General features: G+C 32.1%; 1 protein-coding gene across 4 annotated transcripts in view; it reads left to right on the forward strand.

Moving 5' to 3' along the window:
- Positions 1–20,372, forward strand: part of LOC108739706 — a 38,175-nt gene that overhangs the window by 10,881 nt on the left and 6,922 nt on the right. The window contains exons 1-3 of one of the 4 annotated variants that reach the window (XR_003231420.1): positions 17,793–17,878; positions 19,166–19,710; positions 19,867–20,103. The exons of 1 other annotated variant lie outside the window; for it this stretch is intronic. The gene's annotated coding sequence lies outside the window, so the exon portion shown is untranslated. Of the gene's footprint in view, positions 1–17,521; positions 17,879–19,165; positions 20,104–20,372 lie in introns of those variants that run through there. 2 more of the 4 variants (XR_003231419.1, XM_018473723.1) reach the window with 2 other exon arrangements.

Consider the following 20,372-nt stretch of genomic DNA (forward strand, 5'->3'; position numbering starts at 1 on the left):
AATTTATTGCACATTTATTAAATTCAGATTGTCATTCGTATATCTAGTATGCACTTCCGACTAGTTATAATAATTTCAGTAATACTTCATATTCAATTATACAACTTTTATGAGAAAACATGCAATTTTAAGCATTAGATAATAATTTTTAAAAAATATAAAAGCCGAATTAGAGTACTAAAAGGTAAGTGAGTACAAAATAATCAGTCTTACGAAGAAACAATTGTGATAAAATTTATATGAATATCCTTTTTGAAATAAAAAAAATATCGACGAAAGAGACCGCGGAACCCGAGAATAATCCCTGTATATTAGGCACGTATAATAAGTGAATTAAAGATAACAATAGCTTCTATTTAGATATTGTTCTCATAATTTTCATTAATTTCCCCAGGAAGTATTATTGGAAAACAAATATTAATGTAGGTAATTACATATAAATGAATTAATCTTTTAATAAAAAGCACCATCAGGACCAACATTTATAATAATAGTAGTAAAGGTTACCGTTACTCCTATAAAATATGTTCTAGTCTATTTTTATCCTTTTAAAAATAGATTTAATTTCGGTTATGTTTCCTTTTGAGTTCCCTTCTTTTCTTTCAATTGCGTTATTTCCGTCTATTACCGTCTTCATTTATAGAAAGATTCGTAAAAACAAAACAGTCTCAGAAAATATACGTTTCTTGTAAACTGATAATGATTAATAAAAGTTTCTTCTTCTACTAAAGCAGACAAAATCGTAAAACTTTCGTTTCCAGTTTCGTTTTTAATCGCAAATGTATGTTGTTTGGTACTTTTTTCTTGTTTTTATATTCTATCATCCCAAAAACATATTAGTACCTACCTACTTTTTGTTAGAAACAAAGAAGTGATTAACTGTATAGGTTCCTAATGCCTGGCCAAGGCTAGTTACAGGTATATTCGATACAGAAACAGAAGCGAAAAGAAGTAGAGAAAAAAAGGTACATTAAATTACTATTCGTAAAAGGTAGGGTTGTGGGATGTTCTAGTTTTTGGAAAATGTTAAGGGTAGAAGGGAAAGGAGATGCGTGTTCAACCAATCTTCGCAAAAATTCGGAGGAACGTTATTAGTACAATAATCGACGTAGTGGTGTCTAAAGGGCCGTTCAAGTAATACGTAACGCAATTTTTAACGACTTTTGACCTTCCTCCTTCCTCCTCCCTGCCTCCTTCTAATGTAACGTAAATTTACAGGCCTAGAACACCCCACTCATCCCTTAATAGAAGATCAATCATTCGAACGTATCTGCATGTTCATTGTACTTTTGCGTTCGTTGTTTATATTTTCCGTTTCGGTTTTTTGCAACTCTTCACTCATTTTTAAAAGAGTGAATTGTCACTGGCTTATTCAGTTTTAATATGAGCATATTTCAAAATTTCAATGTAGAAGGGCTATTATGGAGCCAAATTCGAGTTCGAAAACAATTTTCCTTTTTCGTATTTCTTTTAAACCCCATACAGAGGTTCTCTTTTTTTGAAAACCTCTCTTTTGAGAACAGTATTGTATGGAATCGAAAAAATTGATTCAGAGAAAAACATATAAGTAGATATAAGTACCCTTCGGTCCTCCAACAGCATTAAAAATGCTCTAACCCATTGAAATATCGAGATATTCTAATCTTAAAATCAAACAATACAAATAGCCAACATTTGAATTTAATTAAATATATTTCAAAATGTGCAAAAGCAATTCTGAAGCCAGATCCCAATTAAAAATAAAATGCACTTCGGAAATGACTAGTCTCTCTTTTACACCTTTTACTTCACGAAGTAATTTAGTAATGCATACAAAAAAGCAAAAAATTGCATCTTTTGAAATTTTAGATTGAGATTTCTTGACACGCTAAGATAATTCTGATACCGGATTCAAACTCAACGATGCAAGTTACTAGAATCTTTGATGTCTGGTCTTAGTTTCCTGATCCATGGTGACCTTTGATTACACATTATATCAAAACAAAAATTAGTTGAAACCGCGATCTACGTCTGGTAGTTTTGGCGAATTACTGGTCAAGAATTTTATAAGATGCGAGATGAAATAAGTTCATACCAAATTGATAGATGAACATGATTTAAAATTTTATTTAGATGCAGTAAGTTAAATTACTGATTGTTACTATTATGCGTATTTAATGTTTAATTAGTTCGTCAATATATAATTTATAACAACATTTTTCCAATTTTTTAAACAAATTGTTATAAATATAGTTTGATTTATGGATTGAAACTTTGCACTCACGATCAGTTGTGACGAGCATTTATATGTATACGCAATTTGTATGGTGATTGTGTATGCCATTACTTTTTATGACCTATCGTCTACTGAGGTCACCATAAACATTTAACAATCCCCAGAGAAAGCTTTTTACTTTCACTTTACTCACAAGATAAGCTGCTAGTCCTTTTTAAAATGAAAAAATAAGATATTCAATTTTTATAAAAATAGATTAAATTGCCCCCTTTCGGTGGTAAATTGGTCAATTGAGAATTATCAATAAGGGTAAATATGTGAAAATGTTGAGTAATGTCGAAATGAGCTGCGATTTCCATATTTAGAAATTAAAAAACTGTAAGCTAGAAAATTCTAAAATATTCTTGTATTAAATTGTTTTTAATATTCATTAACCTTCTGCTTGTGTTAAAATGGCAATGATACATCTACTCAGTACGTGAAATCAATGTGTTCGGCAGGTTACTTAGCAACCAAACCGTACGGCCAAGTTTCATAACAACGCTAGCGCCGCAGTTGGTGGAAACACTAATTAATTCTTCGACAACTTTCGGTTGCAATCGTTGCTGCTATGCCTTTGGTTTTCCTTTTTGTTTTTAATTTTGTGACCTAGTATTTTCCCTACTAAATACTAGTTTGTATTTACATAGGTATACGGATGCATAGTGCCTTATTCTGCATGCTATTTGATTTCGCAAACAATCAGATATTCCTGAAGTGCAAAAGTAATTCACAATTTCACAGATATGGATTACACAATACCTTAATAAAAAAGTTCATAATTTACAAACTATAAATGCGTTCAGCTTTCATATCTCTTGCTATCAGCATGCTAATATTTAGCATTATTCAAAAGATTTTAATTAGGGTACAATTAGTATACACAGATGTAGATAGGAAAATTTATTTTAAAATCATGGAACGGGCATATAGAAGTTGCGAAGTTTTTATTACAAAAAAAAAAAAACTAAAGTAACTTCCAAAAGTTTAATGGAACTGAATTTTTAATGAATACACAAATAGCTTAACTTATTTTTAGTTAGCCGATTATCATTAAAATTTCGCCATCCATATGTTTTTAATGGTCGTATTTTTGCGGAACCAGAAAATGCTCTTTAATAAAATATTTTAACCACCGTCGTTGGTTCGTGTTATCCGTGAACGTATGTTTAAATTAACTGAAAAATGCTTTAGCTTTAGTTTTAGATCAGTTTCTCAATTACCTTTCGTATATATAATCTATAGTTTTATACTAAATGAAAGATTAGTTCAAGTAATTGTAACTGATAGTAGTGATGAGCCAAAATGTCCCAAAATAAACACAAAAAAGTTAAAAGAAGCATATTTTTTGTATTAACAATAGATACACAAAGTGCCCCAGATCCTATTTACAATTAACAGGATTATAATGTGATGTAGCTACAGGGTATTCCAAAATTTACTAATTTGGACGATTAAAAGCAAACGAAAAGACGATTTTATGGTTACTTTTGCAACTTCCTGAAAGAGTTATTAATGGTACAGATGATATATGAAATTTTAATTTTTATAAACTATTACGATAAGGCTTGCAAAATTAAGAACTGATCTCGCAAAACCAAAACCAACACCACGACATAATATCGAAAGGTAGACCAAGACCAAAACTAAATCCTCTAGACCAAGACCAAGTCAAGACTTTATTGGTGTCGCCGTGATCTTAATAAGTCTGGGTAGTTTCAACAGATTAATAATTAAGAACTTTGTTCTTTTAAAATTCCACGTTAAAAGCTTCATTAATTCAAAAAATAACTATCTCAAAAGGCAAACTCTTAATTCAAAGATTAAAAACGTGCCTCATCTTCAAAAAAGAAACTATTCCCGATGGATAGAAAAGTTAGTATTATGTGGTCGTCGATGAACTTTGACACGTATTTAGGACATCAACTTGAGCAAAGCCACGGGTAAAACCTAGTACCTAGTATACAAAATGTTTGGGTACTAAAGTCATACCTAATACTATTTTATTATTATTAATAGTAAAACTAAATATCTTTTGTGTCATTCTTATGAAAAACCTTAAGAAGCACGTCTTAATTTTCGAGAAAAATACATTTTCTTGGTATAATTCATCAATTATATATATTTATCTGGATGAAATAAGAAACAAAAGTTATTTTTTCCAATGCACCTGTGCATATCTACGTACTTCCTGTCAATAATGTATTAGTATTATTTATCAGTTATTAACTAACATTTAACTTTAACATCTCTAAATTCTTTCGTCATATTTCCGAACGATGATCAAAATTTACAGGTAGTATGCGTTTATACAAAGCTGAAGACAGTCATTCTGATGCCTAGTAAATAAACAGTAAGTATTTTTGAAATTTTCTCTAGCTTGTACTTCTGGGAAAAATTTAGAAATGTCCATACTGATAAGGGGATATTGTAAATATTACAATTACAAATATGTGATGTTTTATATCAGGTACTATTTGAACTTGAGCTCTTTTCTTTCCCGTTCGACATGTAGTTAGCCTTGCTTACGTCGGGTCTTTTTAGAATCGAAAAGGTAGGGTGGATTTAGAAAGGTTTGACATTGTATCATATATTTTGTAGGTAAATTGTACATCGCACTACATCACTACATAATGTTCTGCGTATCAATATGTGTTGCTCTGCGTAGGTATAGGTTTGTATTGATACTTTGTTCTCTCACAATCCGGCTTTCTAGAATTATGCCTTACGCATACCTTTGATATCCATTTTTAATTAAAAGTCACCAATTTTTTGGTGTGTTTAAGTGTAAATATTGGGTCGTAAGGGCGTAGTAGTGGCTATGACAATACATTCGCCAATGACATCATTATTGCACGAGCTATAACAGTCTATAACTTATTATGTTTTAAAGATTTTAGTAAATTCGCTTATCATTTTAATTCACATTTTGTAACGAACTCGTATCTGAAGTATTTTGATAATAAAGTATTCTCATATTGTTCCAAAATATAATTTGACTTTTTGTTGAGAAACTATAGCAGATATAGTGGTTAAAGTAGTTCAATCGTTTCTTTTAGCCACATAGGAAATTTTATCTTATTAGAATAATTTTCGTAAGCTAAACCAATTGTTATCCTGTATCATTCGTAAAAAATGCGTTGGGTAGGTACGTGTAATAAAGTCACGCTAAGTTATTATGTATTTATTGCAATTTCTAAACCATGAAAATAGTACACATATTTAGTATCTTACTGATTTAAAAAATAAAAGTAGGTGGTTAAATATTGTACAATAAATGGTTAGCTATTGTATTTAACTATTTTGAAGAATTTTTGTATTTTAATCACGAATGCAGCAAAGAAAGTACCTAGACACCTCAAATTTCGTACAAACGTAAAAAAAGGTGTCATTCTTTAATTAGCTAGAGTCGAGTGCCTAGCTGAAGATGACACAGTGGATGTTGAAATATATTTTAAAAAAGGAAATGTATAGGAAAGCATCTCGGTTAAGGATTAATTTAAATACAGAAGAAGTTAATCTATTTTGTTTTGTTACATTCAAACAATAATTTTCGTTAATAGCAAATTTATTTATTTATAGTATTACTAAAAATTCAGAATTTATCTTTAGTACATCTTTAAACAAAATAATGTATATACCTGTAGGTAACTAATTTTTCTGCAACTGATCCAATACATTTCGCGCACTGAGTGAATCACTATATTATAGTAAGGGCAGTACAAAAGACTAGAATTAAGACTGAGAAAAGCCCGTACAATTAAAATTTTCAATTTTCCCCTTTGTAAATTTCTTGCTGATACTTTCTCATTTTAATAAACTAATCTACCGAAAGGGTTCATATGTTTTCACGCCTGATGTAAATCGGTTGTAAGCATCATTCCAGGCTGTTTTCCAATGCTCGACGAAATTCTTACGCGGGTAAAAGATTACAATCGACTTATACGATTATCTCAGAAAACTTTAGTGATAAAAAATACTAGTATGATGCTTATTCTTATCTTTTATGGAAGCTTTTTGCAAGCTTTTAATACTGATATGTTTACGTCTCCTGTTGTACAAAATTTATTGATAACATACAACTAAACTTTCGATAGCATATTTAACTGGTACTGTATTGATTTAGCATTATTTCTATTAAGTAGTCCAGGATGATAGTAATTCAGATACATATTAACCCTTATTGATTTTTACCCCAAGCTCATTATTACAATACAAGTTCTTATTGTCTATAACAAGTTGAAATTATATTTAGGCTGGTTGGTTGTAATACTAGTTACATTTTTATGTTTATGTATCAATATTGGTTTAAAGTAATTTCCTTAATAATGATTTCTCTTCTCTTGAAAAAATACAATTTTGAACTAATTCAAATCAGTTAAAAGGGCAATTTTACTAGCGATTAGTCGCAACCCATCGAAATTTGGATGATACGTTTGTACATAGAATAATTGATCTGTAGGTCTCTAGCAGCAATGTCGTAGGACTTTGATATAAAATTGCGATATTCCTTGCGCACCCTTAATTCGGCCCTGTCAAAATTCGTTCTTATTTGCCTATCAATTTTCAACTTCATAGATCAAATAGTTTTCGAAATTTCATGTTTAATCAATGACAGAAAAAGTGTCCTTCCACTTTAATATTTTAGATTCATCAACATTTCGCCTGGAAGCTTCCTGAAGGTATTGTAAAGTCACTACCTAACTTTTTGACTAACTTCTTTCGAGAATTTTATTAAATGTTTTCCTACACTATACATGGGGGTATCGATCTTCTATCGTGGTATTTAATACTATGTTGGTTGTTAACCAGCAATTAGATTATCCCGATCCGAAAGCAGTAAAAAAAGGATAATACGTAGTCTAGTGAATTCATAAAAGTTTCTATTCATTTTGGTATCTGTTGCTTCTGTCGAAAGGGCACAAAGGCTTCGAAGGATCGGCTTCTTTCGATTCGTTTCGGTCTTGTTCGTGAGGATATTGATCGGAGTATATACGGGAGGTAGATGGAGGTATATTATGCTTGAAAACCCTTTGAAAACGAAGATTGTGAAATGAGACACCCACTCCCCTACTGCTACTGGGATAACGTACTTGGCAAATAATATTAATCGAATGAAAATTAGAAATAAAAGAAAAGTCACACACAGTCCAAGGCATTTTCATAAGTGGAAAATTTACTTGTTAGAATAGTCAGTCAGTAAAAATATTTTAGGTCGAACGGATCCAGCCAACGAACGGTAAATATAACCAGGCATACAGACGCTGACGTTAGCGTTGACTTCAACGATAGCCGCCTGGCTTGGCTGGCTACAATATTGGGGACTTTAAAACCGTTAGAACGCAGACCTTTTGGCTGTGGTGGCTACCTACCTGCAACTCCGAGAGATTGGTTCAGTTCGTAGCACAAAGACTAGAGCTTTTTCCGAGCTTTACTTCTATTTCTTATTTTGAATTACATGACTTCCATAAATACATGTATTTATAAAGTTCGAGCACCATTTTCAATATGGGCTAACCAGACCGTCTAGAACCTTTTTCTTCATAATATGAATAAAATCGGTTTTAGTGTTTTACAGAAAAAAAGGATATAAAACCAACTTTTTAAATTGGTTGACCACGAGAATGTTTAGAAAGTAAAGAAAATTTTGTGTTTGTATGTACGAAGTGATAACTCATGTTGTCAGACAATACATTCGCAATATAATTAAGCAATTAATTAGTTTAATTAGTTTGGGTTTGACCGTTTTATAATGCACAGCAAACAACGCAGTAAAATTAAGATAACAAATTAAAAGCTGAAGAAGAAAAAAACTGAAATAAACATATCAAGCAAGATAACTTTTTACAAATTAACAAAATATTGCAGATAATTTTACAATTGTCGTAAATTTATTCCTTAGTTTTAATGTGTAAATTCCGAATCTAATCGTTTGGATAATAAATGTTTGAACGGCTACTGATAATACGTAATGCATACATATATGTTTCATGTATAAATATAGAGCTTATCAAAAGATTAAGCGGTAAATTTTATATATATGCCATTGTCTTTAATTGCTAAATACAATGTGCCGAAAGTTCCAATAAAGTAGTTGCAAATCCCTTATTATGAATTCTTACTCTGAAAAATAAAAAAACCCTGTTTTATACCTACGAATGTGCTTATCGAAAATTATTTTTGTTTACATGACGATAAAAAAAGCTACCTACATAACGACTAAAAAGTTGATGTAGTTAATTTGCAACTGTAGTAGGAAGGTAGAACAGAATTTGAAAATTATAGATTATTTCAGCTGATTGTTCATCCAATGACTTCAGTTCATCAAAGGAAAAAATTAAGTTGGATTGTAAGTGTTATTTAGGCAGATTGAAAAAAGTAGGTAACAGTTTAAATGCTTGTGGTGTTTTAACATGTATCATTTGCATGTTTGGGTTAGTTATCGTTCACCAATTCACTGTAGTAGCTAGTTTTTTTCCTTTTCTGTAATGGACTTTTTGCTTTTGTATTTAAAATTTCAAATGAACAAAATGAGTATTGACAGTTTTTGTTGTCTATGGCTAAACTTTTTATTTCGAATATTCTTTATAACGCTAACTTCACTTGTGCTTGGTTGGTTTTCCTTTCATCCTATACAGTGACTGACCAACTCTCTGTAATAGTAGTTCATTCCTTTTTGCAAAATTTTGTAATTGGTTTTGTACTCCACCCTCTACGTGACGGAAAGTTTCGATAGCAGTCCGTTCTCGTTTATTTTTGTAGAGGGTTTATACAGTATTACATTTTGCATATTCAGTTGTTCTGTTCTTGTTAAGTGGAAACTGTAAAAAAACAAAGTTATGAATTTTCTTTGTACCTTTCTTTTAATATCAATATCTTTTCGGAGAATTAATTGATTAATCATTTGGCTTATCTTTGAAAATCTTATTTGGGGATCGCTTAAAGCGCACTGATATGATTAGAAACGGATTTTGCGATATAATTCTTCAAAAAATGATAAAAACGTTGCACTGTTTCATAAATTTATTAAAAAAGAAAACTCTTGAACACTATTTCGGGTAGGAGGTTATTCTAAAAGAATTATTACCTACTTAAGAATGAATAAAGTGATTGAAATAGTTCAAAATCATGACATAGTATTTGTATAGACATATATTAATACAAATGTAATGATTTGATAATTGCCCTGGTATTGAATGATATTAAAATTACTGCACGTTCTTTGAATAAATATGTTGCCTTGCAGTTGTTTTGCTTATAACGTACACATCTTTATACCGGATTCCTTGGCACAAAGTACGTCATCAACAGAAATTCAGCTCGGCCATGCGCGCAACTAGAAGCTGGTTATTGTATGTTTCGTGTATATCGTCGAACAAGTCTAGATAGTGTTCCTTCCATCTGCTTTATCGTTCTTTATACAGTCGTAAAGCAACGTATATCGGTGAATTTGCCTTGTTTAAAAACTAAACGAACGTAAATTTTTGTCGTGGTGTTATTGCGAAAAACGAATCCTCCAAATTTTCTAAAATTCGTCGCACAATCGAAGTGGAAATCTTTGCGTTGCGGGTTGGCGGTAAAATTTGAAACGCACGGCATTCGTTACTATTATTAACATTTTCATGTTTGGACATAAGCACGTATGTGATCTTTCGTGACTCACACTGTTAATGGAAAAAACTACAGTGGTTGTGATTTCAAGGGAAAAGTACAACCAACCACAACAAGGTTTGTTAAGAATATTAACACAATGAACAGATAACAATAATAAATTAACTACTACACATTTAGTTCTACTGTTTAACTTTTCATTTTCACATTCCTATTTAGCTAAAAAAATTCCTCCAGCAATTCCTTGAACGACATGCCTTCCCTTATACTAATACTTTTAACGGATAGCCATCTCCAGGGGGTGAAGTCAATGATTTTACCCTAGAAAAATATATTCCTCTTCGCATTTATCTTCCTTTTTACATTTTCAATGTACTTTCTAATCCCAACCGCGGTAAAAAAGGCATTGTACAGGTACAACCATTTTAATTGATCTAATTCTATTGGTTTATTTTACAGCTTAGAAGTTCGTACGAAAGGTAATTTCTTATTGGGTTGGTATAACGTAGAAAACTTTCTAACTGTACAGTTGAAACTTCTCTCACATTCAAATTTAATCGTGAGCGTGTAGCAAGCAGTCTCCTAGTTGTTAAAAATGTTCGGCAACTGAGTTACAAACGTTTTACTTTACATACTTTTCAAAGTTGAATGGAAAGTAGGTCTGTTTGTAGGAAATACTACACGTTCTCCATTGCAATTTTTATCCTTGTACTGTCTTTAATAATACACAAATACTAAAAACAGTAGATATTTATTTTAGTCAGGGTGACTCTAAAGCGTCTGCTCTTAAATTTAATCGCAAATCTTAAAGGAAAACTTAACGGAAAACTGTACCTACTCCCTTAATTTTCTTTGCTTACTTTTATTGTTTGTAATTGCAATACGCTTTCGTTTAAAACATTTTATACTAACAGTAAAACGAAAGAATTTTTTGAGTATTTCATAAAAATTTTATGTAATCCGTTTAAGTAGATACGTAATTAAAATATTATCGATTTAATAAAAAATTTAGTTTCAAAACAATAGTTAGCCACTTATCCACTTCCTAAAGAAGTAACTTAATTTTTTTATTCCTTTAATATGGTGTAAACCCTCTACAGTGAAAAGCTCCTTATAACGTATTCACCGCTGGAGATTGCAATTAGTTGCTTTGCTTTACAGGCCATAAATGTAGTGATTAACTCTTTGTAATGAAAAAATAGTACGCCATCACTTATTCTACGTGATACATTCGTAATCACTTGATCCCAGCTTGAGCCTTACATTTTACCATTTGAACCGCCAGTTTCTTTATTATTTAATCGTTCTGGGTACTGTCTTATTCCATTCTGTCGGAATATGTCTGAAAAGTTCGCAAATAAGTAAAGCTTTTTTATTCTATAATATATATATAATATATTACTGAAACAGATATCTAACGATCCAAAGTGAAATGCCTTTTAAAAATTTCGGATAAACTAATTTATTGACTAATGAATACATACATCAATATAAAGATAGGATACGAAAAATTAGAAGAAGTGACCGATTTTCGGTTTCTAGGAAGTTCAGGTAAGTCAGAAGGAAAGGAACAGTAGGGATATAAAGCAGAGGATATCGCAAGGTCGAATCGCCTTCAACAAAAAGAACTTACTTTTATGTTCGCAAAGGATTAGAAATTCGAAAAAGATTATTAAAGGTGTATGTCTAGAGCGTAGCGCTGTACGGATGCGAAACATGGATTGGTGGGCGCGGCGGAAAAAAAAAGATTACAAGCGTTCCAAATGTGGTGTTACAGGCGAATAATAAAGATACAGTGGATAGAGAAGGTTGGAAATGAAGAAATATTGGAAAGAATAGGAAAACAGAGGACTATGGAAATCAATAAGAAATAGACGAGATAGGTTGGTAGGACACCTTCTCAGGCATGAAGGTCTAGTCAGAGGCACATTAGAGGCAGAAACAGGAATTAAGAGGAGTAGAGGCAGACCTAAATAGTTATGGATGTGGGATGTTGTAGTTTTAGGGAAATGCGATGACAGGATGTGGAGGTACGTGTCCGGTCAGTCTTAAGACTGACGACTTTACGATAATGATGATGAAGGCAATACCAAACTCAACTTACGACTACTTTTATTGTAAATATTGATAAGGGGAATTTACACTATTTACACGTTAAGAAATTGCATTGGATGACGGTAATGTAGTAAAGTACCAGGAAGATGTAAAATAACCATTGTTTTCCCTGTTACCCTCTTGCTTAACGAAGTTTAATTTTTTTCTTCTTAAAAACCTAGAGGGCAAAATTACCTGTATTAATGGGGTAGAATCAACAAGATGAATTATACATGTTCTCTTTATTCTCATATCGTATAACTAATGTGTATTTGATTGTTAAGTCTATATTTTTTATATCACAGACAGACGTTTTACTGAAATGTAGGTATATCGGTGTAATCATCAACAGATACCGTTGCTGTACGTCTCCTTAGTTTTATTAGGAACTGACGCTGAGTTTCTCTCGGAAAAGGCGATTACTTTATTCTTTTATCGTCCGGTGAAATAGCTTGAATGGGCGAATCATAAAACCCCCACATTTTCAAAATCACACGTCATTTATTATACTATACGCAACTGATGTAATATTAATGTATCGTGTTAAAGAATACACGTAGGCGAGTTACATGCAATCATCAAAGGGCAGTATTATCTTTTGAAAAATACGACGTGCTATACGGGAATTCATACAAATACATTCATCCATCTTTTCATATAAATAATAAAGTAATACAAGCCTAAAAAATACAATTTAAAGTTTTTGTAGGGATCCTACGCATTCCAATGAAATGATTTTGAGAGTTCGGTTAGTTTAGGATGATTTTAAGGGTAGCAGATTTATATTTTCAGATAGATATGAGTGAAGAAACACATTCCAAACATTCATCAAATTTTAGAAAATACTACAAATGACGCAATAAGCGCCATCTGTAGCCCGATACTACATTTTAGGATGTTGAGACAGCAGGTAAAAGTTGGTCTGTGTTCTGTCGGAGCTGCCTTCGACGCGCTGATGAGATCCAAAAGAGATCCGCGTCTGGCAGTTTCGACAGAATGCAGACCACTTCGAATTATTTTATTCATCCAATTGTTAATTTTCATTCGCGTGACATACAAATTGTGATTACAAATTCGGTAAACATTTTACCATACCATTATCATACCAATACCTGTAAGAAATGAATATGGACGATACACCGAATTGGATTTTTATTATTTTAAACTAGCTTTTACCCGCGGCCTGCTCGCGTTGATGTCCTAAATACGTATCAAAAGGCCATTGACGACCACTAACTAACTAACTAAATACTAACTTTTCTATTCATCTGGAGCAGTTTATTTTTCTGAATGAAAAGTAGCCTATCATCTTTTTTGTCCCACTGACAATGTGTGTACAAAATTTCATGATAGGTTTTGCCCGCAGCTTCGCTCGCGTTCATGTCCTAAATACGTGTCAAAGATCATAGACGATCACATAAAACAAATTTTTCTATCCTTCGGGAACAAAATTGTCTTTTCTGGGTAAAAGGTTACAGTATGTGTACAAAATTTCATGATGTCCAGTTTAGTAATTAAGGTGTCACATGAGGATGGAAAAAACAATTATTTTAAATAAATAAGTAGCGCAAAGTAGCGTTGGTCTTGAAATTTATCACATTAGAGATTCTATTCCTGTTTTCTGGGGGTATTTAATGAAAGCGTTAGTAAATGCAATAGCTTAGCAATATATGTATTTCCTACAAAATTAAAGTAGTATCATCTGTTTTAACATAAATATAATCAATCGATTCGTGATCATAAATGAGACATATCCTTAGAGTTAATCACATCTTATCATTAACACAATATTACTTTTCCATTTTCAGATTGATCTATGGAATTATATATTTCCATTGTCATAATTATCTAAAAAGTGTGATGAAGAATATATCTTGCGTACATAAGTTAATGTTTTTTGTCGTATCCCCGTTGTATGGAAATTTCTCTAATTTTCAGACTAGGTATTTTTTCTCTTGAAAGTTTTAGATCGTTGAGCTTTGCCCAGGGATTTCTATTTTCCTAATTCTGAAACTGTGTTGGGGTGAAAGCGTATTCTTGGATGGAGTAATGCGTGAAGGTTTTGTTCAATTATTTAACCATGATATACGAAATAGCGATAGTCCTTTCTACAAAATTTCCAGGACGTGGTGTGAAAATACTTGCAAAGAAAATTTCAACGGTATAACTTGATCACAAACTTTTTCATATATTTGGAATGAATACACATATTGATTAAAAATACAATTCGTCTTTTGTTCTCTTCACTAAATAATTATTATTTTTTAAGATTAATGATAACCAAAAAAGGACTGGCACTGAAGACGTAAATGTGCAAATATATTAACGGACCTTGCAAAATAAACCGTAGAGTGAAATATTTATTTGTTAGTAGAACACTAAAATCCTAAATTCCATATAANAATACAAGTTCTTATTGTCTATAACAAGTTGAAATTATATTTAGGCTGGTTGGTTGTAATACTAGTTACATTTTTATGTTTATGTATCAATATTGGTTTAAAGTAATTTCCTTAATAATGATTTCTCTTCTCTTGAAAAAATACAATTTTGAACTAATTCAAATCAGTTAAAAGGGCAATTTTACTAGCGATTAGTCGCAACCCATCGAAATTTGGATGATACGTTTGTACATAGAATAATTGATCTGTAGGTCTCTAGCAGCAATGTCGTAGGACTTTGATATAAAATTGCGATATTCCTTGCGCACCCTTAATTCGGCCCTGTCAAAATTCGTTCTTATTTGCCTATCAATTTTCAACTTCATAGATCAAATAGTTTTCGAAATTTCATGTTTAATCAATGACAGAAAAAGTGTCCTTCCACTTTAATATTTTAGATTCATCAACATTTCGCCTGGAAGCTTCCTGAAGGTATTGTAAAGTCACTACCTAACTTTTTGACTAACTTCTTTCGAGAATTTTATTAAATGTTTTCCTACACTATACATGGGGGTATCGATCTTCTATCGTGGTATTTAATACTATGTTGGTTGTTAACCAGCAATTAGATTATCCCGATCCGAAAGCAGTAAAAAAAGGATAATACGTAGTCTAGTGAATTCATAAAAGTTTCTATTCATTTTGGTATCTGTTGCTTCTGTCGAAAGGGCACAAAGGCTTCGAAGGATCGGCTTCTTTCGATTCGTTTCGGTCTTGTTCGTGAGGATATTGATCGGAGTATATACGGGAGGTAGATGGAGGTATATTATGCTTGAAAACCCTTTGAAAACGAAGATTGTGAAATGAGACACCCACTCCCCTACTGCTACTGGGATAACGTACTTGGCAAATAATATTAATCGAATGAAAATTAGAAATAAAAGAAAAGTCACACACAGTCCAAGGCATTTTCATAAGTGGAAAATTTACTTGTTAGAATAGTCAGTCAGTAAAAATATTTTAGGTCGAACGGATCCAGCCAACGAACGGTAAATATAACCAGGCATACAGACGCTGACGTTAGCGTTGACTTCAACGATAGCCGCCTGGCTTGGCTGGCTACAATATTGGGGACTTTAAAACCGTTAGAACGCAGACCTTTTGGCTGTGGTGGCTACCTACCTGCAACTCCGAGAGATTGGTTCAGTTCGTAGCACAAAGACTAGAGCTTTTTCCGAGCTTTACTTCTATTTCTTATTTTGAATTACATGACTTCCATAAATACATGTATTTATAAAGTTCGAGCACCATTTTCAATATGGGCTAACCAGACCGTCTAGAACCTTTTTCTTCATAATATGAATAAAATCGGTTTTAGTGTTTTACAGAAAAAAAGGATATAAAACCAACTTTTTAAATTGGTTGACCACGAGAATGTTTAGAAAGTAAAGAAAATTTTGTGTTTGTATGTACGAAGTGATAACTCATGTTGTCAGACAATACATTCGCAATATAATTAAGCAATTAATTAGTTTAATTAGTTTGGGTTTGACCGTTTTATAATGCACAGCAAACAACGCAGTAAAATTAAGATAACAAATTAAAAGCTGAAGAAGAAAAAAACTGAAATAAACATATCAAGCAAGATAACTTTTTACAAATTAACAAAATATTGCAGATAATTTTACAATTGTCGTAAATTTATTCCTTAGTTTTAATGTGTAAATTCCGAATCTAATCGTTTGGATAATAAATGTTTGAACGGCTACTGATAATACGTAATGCATACATATATGTTTCATGTATAAATATAGAGCTTATCAAAAGATTAAGCGGTAAATTTTATATATATGCCATTGTCTTTAATTGCTAAATACAATGTGCCGAAAGTTCCAATAAAGTAGTTGCAAATCCCTTATTATGAATTCTTACTCTGAAAAATAAAAAAACCCTGTTTTATACCTACGAATGTGCTTATCGAAAATTATTTTTGTTTACATGACGATAAAAAAAGCTACCTACATAACGACTAAAAAGTTGATGTAGTTAATTTGCAACTGTAGTAGGAAGGTAGAACAGAATTTGAAAATTATAGATTATTTCAGCTGATTGTTCATCCAATGACTTCAGTTCATCAAAGGAAAAAATTAAGTTGGATTGTAAGTGTTATTTAGGCAGATTGAAAAAAGTAGGTAACAGTTTAAATGCTTGTGGTGTTTTAACATGTATCATTTGCATGTTTGGGTTAGTTATCGTTCACCAATTCACTGTAGTAGCTAGTTTTTTTCCTTTTCTGTAATGGACTTTTTGCTTTTGTATTTAAAATTTCAAATGAACAAAATGAGTATTGACAGTTTTTGTTGTCTATGGCTAAACTTTTTATTTCGAATATTCTTTATAACGCTAACTTCACTTGTGCTTGGTTGGTTTTCCTTTCATCCTATACAGTGACTGACCAACTCTCTGTAATAGTAGTTCATTCCTTTTTGCAAAATTTTGTAATTGGTTTTGTACTCCACCCTCTACGTGACGGAAAGTTTCGATAGCAGTCCGTTCTCGTTTATTTTTGTAGAGGGTTTATACAGTATTACATTTTGCATATTCAGTTGTTCTGTTCTTGTTAAGTGGAAACTGTAAAAAAACAAAGTTATGAATTTTCTTTGTACCTTTCTTTTAATATCAATATCTTTTCGGAGAATTAATTGATTAATCATTTGGCTTATCTTTGAAAATCTTATTTGGGGATCGCTTAAAGCGCACTGATATGATTAGAAACGGATTTTGCGATATAATTCTTCAAAAAATGATAAAAACGTTGCACTGTTTCATAAATTTATTAAAAAAGAAAACTCTTGAACACTATTTCGGGTAGGAGGTTATTCTAAAAGAATTATTACCTACTTAAGAATGAATAAAGTGATTGAAATAGTTCAAAATCATGACATAGTATTTGTATAGACATATATTAATACAAATGTAATGATTTGATAATTGCCCTGGTATTGAATGATATTAAAATTACTGCACGTTCTTTGAATAAATATGTTGCCTTGCAGTTGTTTTGCTTATAACGTACACATCTTTATACCGGATTCCTTGGCACAAAGTACGTCATCAACAGAAATTCAGCTCGGCCATGCGCGCAACTAGAAGCTGGTTATTGTATGTTTCGTGTATATCGTCGAACAAGTCTAGATAGTGTTCCTTCCATCTGCTTTATCGTTCTTTATACAGTCGTAAAGCAACGTATATCGGTGAATTTGCCTTGTTTAAAAACTAAACGAACGTAAATTTTTGTCGTGGTGTTATTGCGAAAAACGAATCCTCCAAATTTTCTAAAATTCGTCGCACAATCGAAGTGGAAATCTTTGCGTTGCGGGTTGGCGGTAAAATTTGAAACGCACGGCATTCGTTACTATTATTAACATTTTCATGTTTGGACATAAGCACGTATGTGATCTTTCGTGACTCACACTGTTAATGGAAAAAACTACAGTGGTTGTGATTTCAAGGGAAAAGTACAACCAACCACAACAAGGTTTGTTAAGAATATTAACACAATGAACAGATAACAATAATAAATTAACTACTACACATTTAGTTCTACTGTTTAACTTTTCATTTTCACATTCCTATTTAGCTAAAAAAATTCCTCCAGCAATTCCTTGAACGACATGCCTTCCCTTATACTAATACTTTTAACGGATAGCCATCTCCAGGGGGTGAAGTCAATGATTTTACCCTAGAAAAATATATTCCTCTTCGCATTTATCTTCCTTTTTACATTTTCAATGTACTTTCTAATCCCAACCGCGGTAAAAAAGGCATTGTACAGGTACAACCATTTTAATTGATCTAATTCTATTGGTTTATTTTACAGCTTAGAAGTTCGTACGAAAGGTAATTTCTTATTGGGTTGGTATAACGTAGAAAACTTTCTAACTGTACAGTTGAAACTTCTCTCACATTCAAATTTAATCGTGAGCGTGTAGCAAGCAGTCTCCTAGTTGTTAAAAATGTTCGGCAACTGAGTTACAAACGTTTTACTTTACATACTTTTCAAAGTTGAATGGAAAGTAGGTCTGTTTGTAGGAAATACTACACGTTCTCCATTGCAATTTTTATCCTTGTACTGTCTTTAATAATACACAAATACTAAAAACAGTAGATATTTATTTTAGTCAGGGTGACTCTAAAGCGTCTGCTCTTAAATTTAATCGCAAATCTTAAAGGAAAACTTAACGGAAAACTGTACCTACTCCCTTAATTTTCTTTGCTTACTTTTATTGTTTGTAATTGCAATACGCTTTCGTTTAAAACATTTTATACTAACAGTAAAACGAAAGAATTTTTTGAGTATTTCATAAAAATTTTATGTAATCCGTTTAAGTAGATACGTAATTAAAATATTATCGATTTAATAAAAAATTTAGTTTCAAAACAATAGTTAGCCACTTATCCACTTCCTAAAGAAGTAACTTAATTTTTTTATTCCTTTAATATGGTGTAAACCCTCTACAGTGAAAAGCTCCTTATAACGTATTCACCGCTGGAGATTGCAATTAGTTGCTTTGCTTTACAGGCCATAAATGTAGTGATTAACTCTTTGTAATGAAAAAATAGTACGCCATCACTTATTCTACGTGATACATTCGTAATCACTTGATCCCAGCTTGAGCCTTACATTTTACCATTTGAACCGCCAGTTTCTTTATTATTTAATCGTTCTGGGTACTGTCTTATTCCATTCTGTCGGAATATGTCTGAAAAGTTCGCAAATAAGTAAAGCTTTTTTATTCTATAATATNATTGTATTAATTTTAAGATCTTTGAACATCAGACATTTCCAAAAAAGGAACATAATTTCATTAGTTGAGCTAATCTCTCTGAGACAGCCACGAAAATCCTAAATCTCCAAAATCGCTTAGCAACTGCGCAGAGTTGAATGTCGTCATTTCCATCTACAGTTTACACTTCCGTTGCAATGTCATCGAATTGAGTTCAATAATAAGTACGGAATATGGTAATGGATAATGGTAGTTGATAGCTGATACATGTTGTTGGGGATTGCATCATGTGCTTAAAAGGATATCTTTTAAAATTTCTGTTTTACAAAAATACTGTTGATGCCAACTCGCCTTTCTCAGTTAAATTTTCGCTTTCTCAAGAAGGTAGGAGTGGGTGCTCGTGATTACGTAGTATATGTGCACCTACAGGTAGGTACCCATCAAGATACTCACGAACCTAACATAGAGGCAAACATGTACAATAACAAACTGGTTTTGTCTACCACAGCAATCGACAGACAACGATGTTGCAAACAGCAAAAGTAGCCGACCATTATTAGACCTTCTCTGGAAATTTTGCAATGTAATTATTTATTGTTATAGATTTCAAGGACCCTTGTCTTGCACTTACGTTTATAAGAGAAACTAGTTTTACTAAAATACACATTTAAACAAAGAACTTAATATTTATTCGAAAGGTAGGTCGAAACATCAACCGATTTATTTTTTTTTGTATTAGAATCAGCTCTCTATCAGAGTTAAGCATTTGCAGACACCTTGGAAAACAAAGGATTAACTCCAATTTTTGTATATCGCATGAGCGTGTATTCCTGAAGATCCTGACGTAGGTTGTTACTAGAATGCTTCCTGTGTCCTCTGTGGGGGCAGCCAACTCGGACATTTGTCCGGGCCGCCAAAATTTGCCAGTGGTGTTTTGGCGTAAGTGAAAAGATATTTATATCTCCAACAGCTAAATATATTTACAATTCTTGGTTTGATATTTACTGAAAATAAAAAAAATAAAAAGTAGATAGCTAGCTACATATGAATTTTACAAACCAAACATTTTTATTCTTTTCGCTTTTCTGCTATTTTCTTGTCCTTTTTAAACCATCCTTTCCTTCCATTTGAATTTGAAGTAGAAGTTTGGCAGGAGGGAAGGAGATACACGGTTAATGGTTCATATCTCATTAAATACCACCCCCACTAACGTCCCAAACTACATTCAGTCCCATTCCAAATTGT

This window comes from Agrilus planipennis, unplaced genomic scaffold, assembly GCF_000699045.2.
Source record: "Agrilus planipennis isolate EAB-ADULT unplaced genomic scaffold, Apla_2.0 scaffold93, whole genome shotgun sequence".
Lineage (NCBI taxonomy): Eukaryota > Metazoa > Arthropoda > Insecta > Coleoptera > Buprestidae > Agrilus > Agrilus planipennis.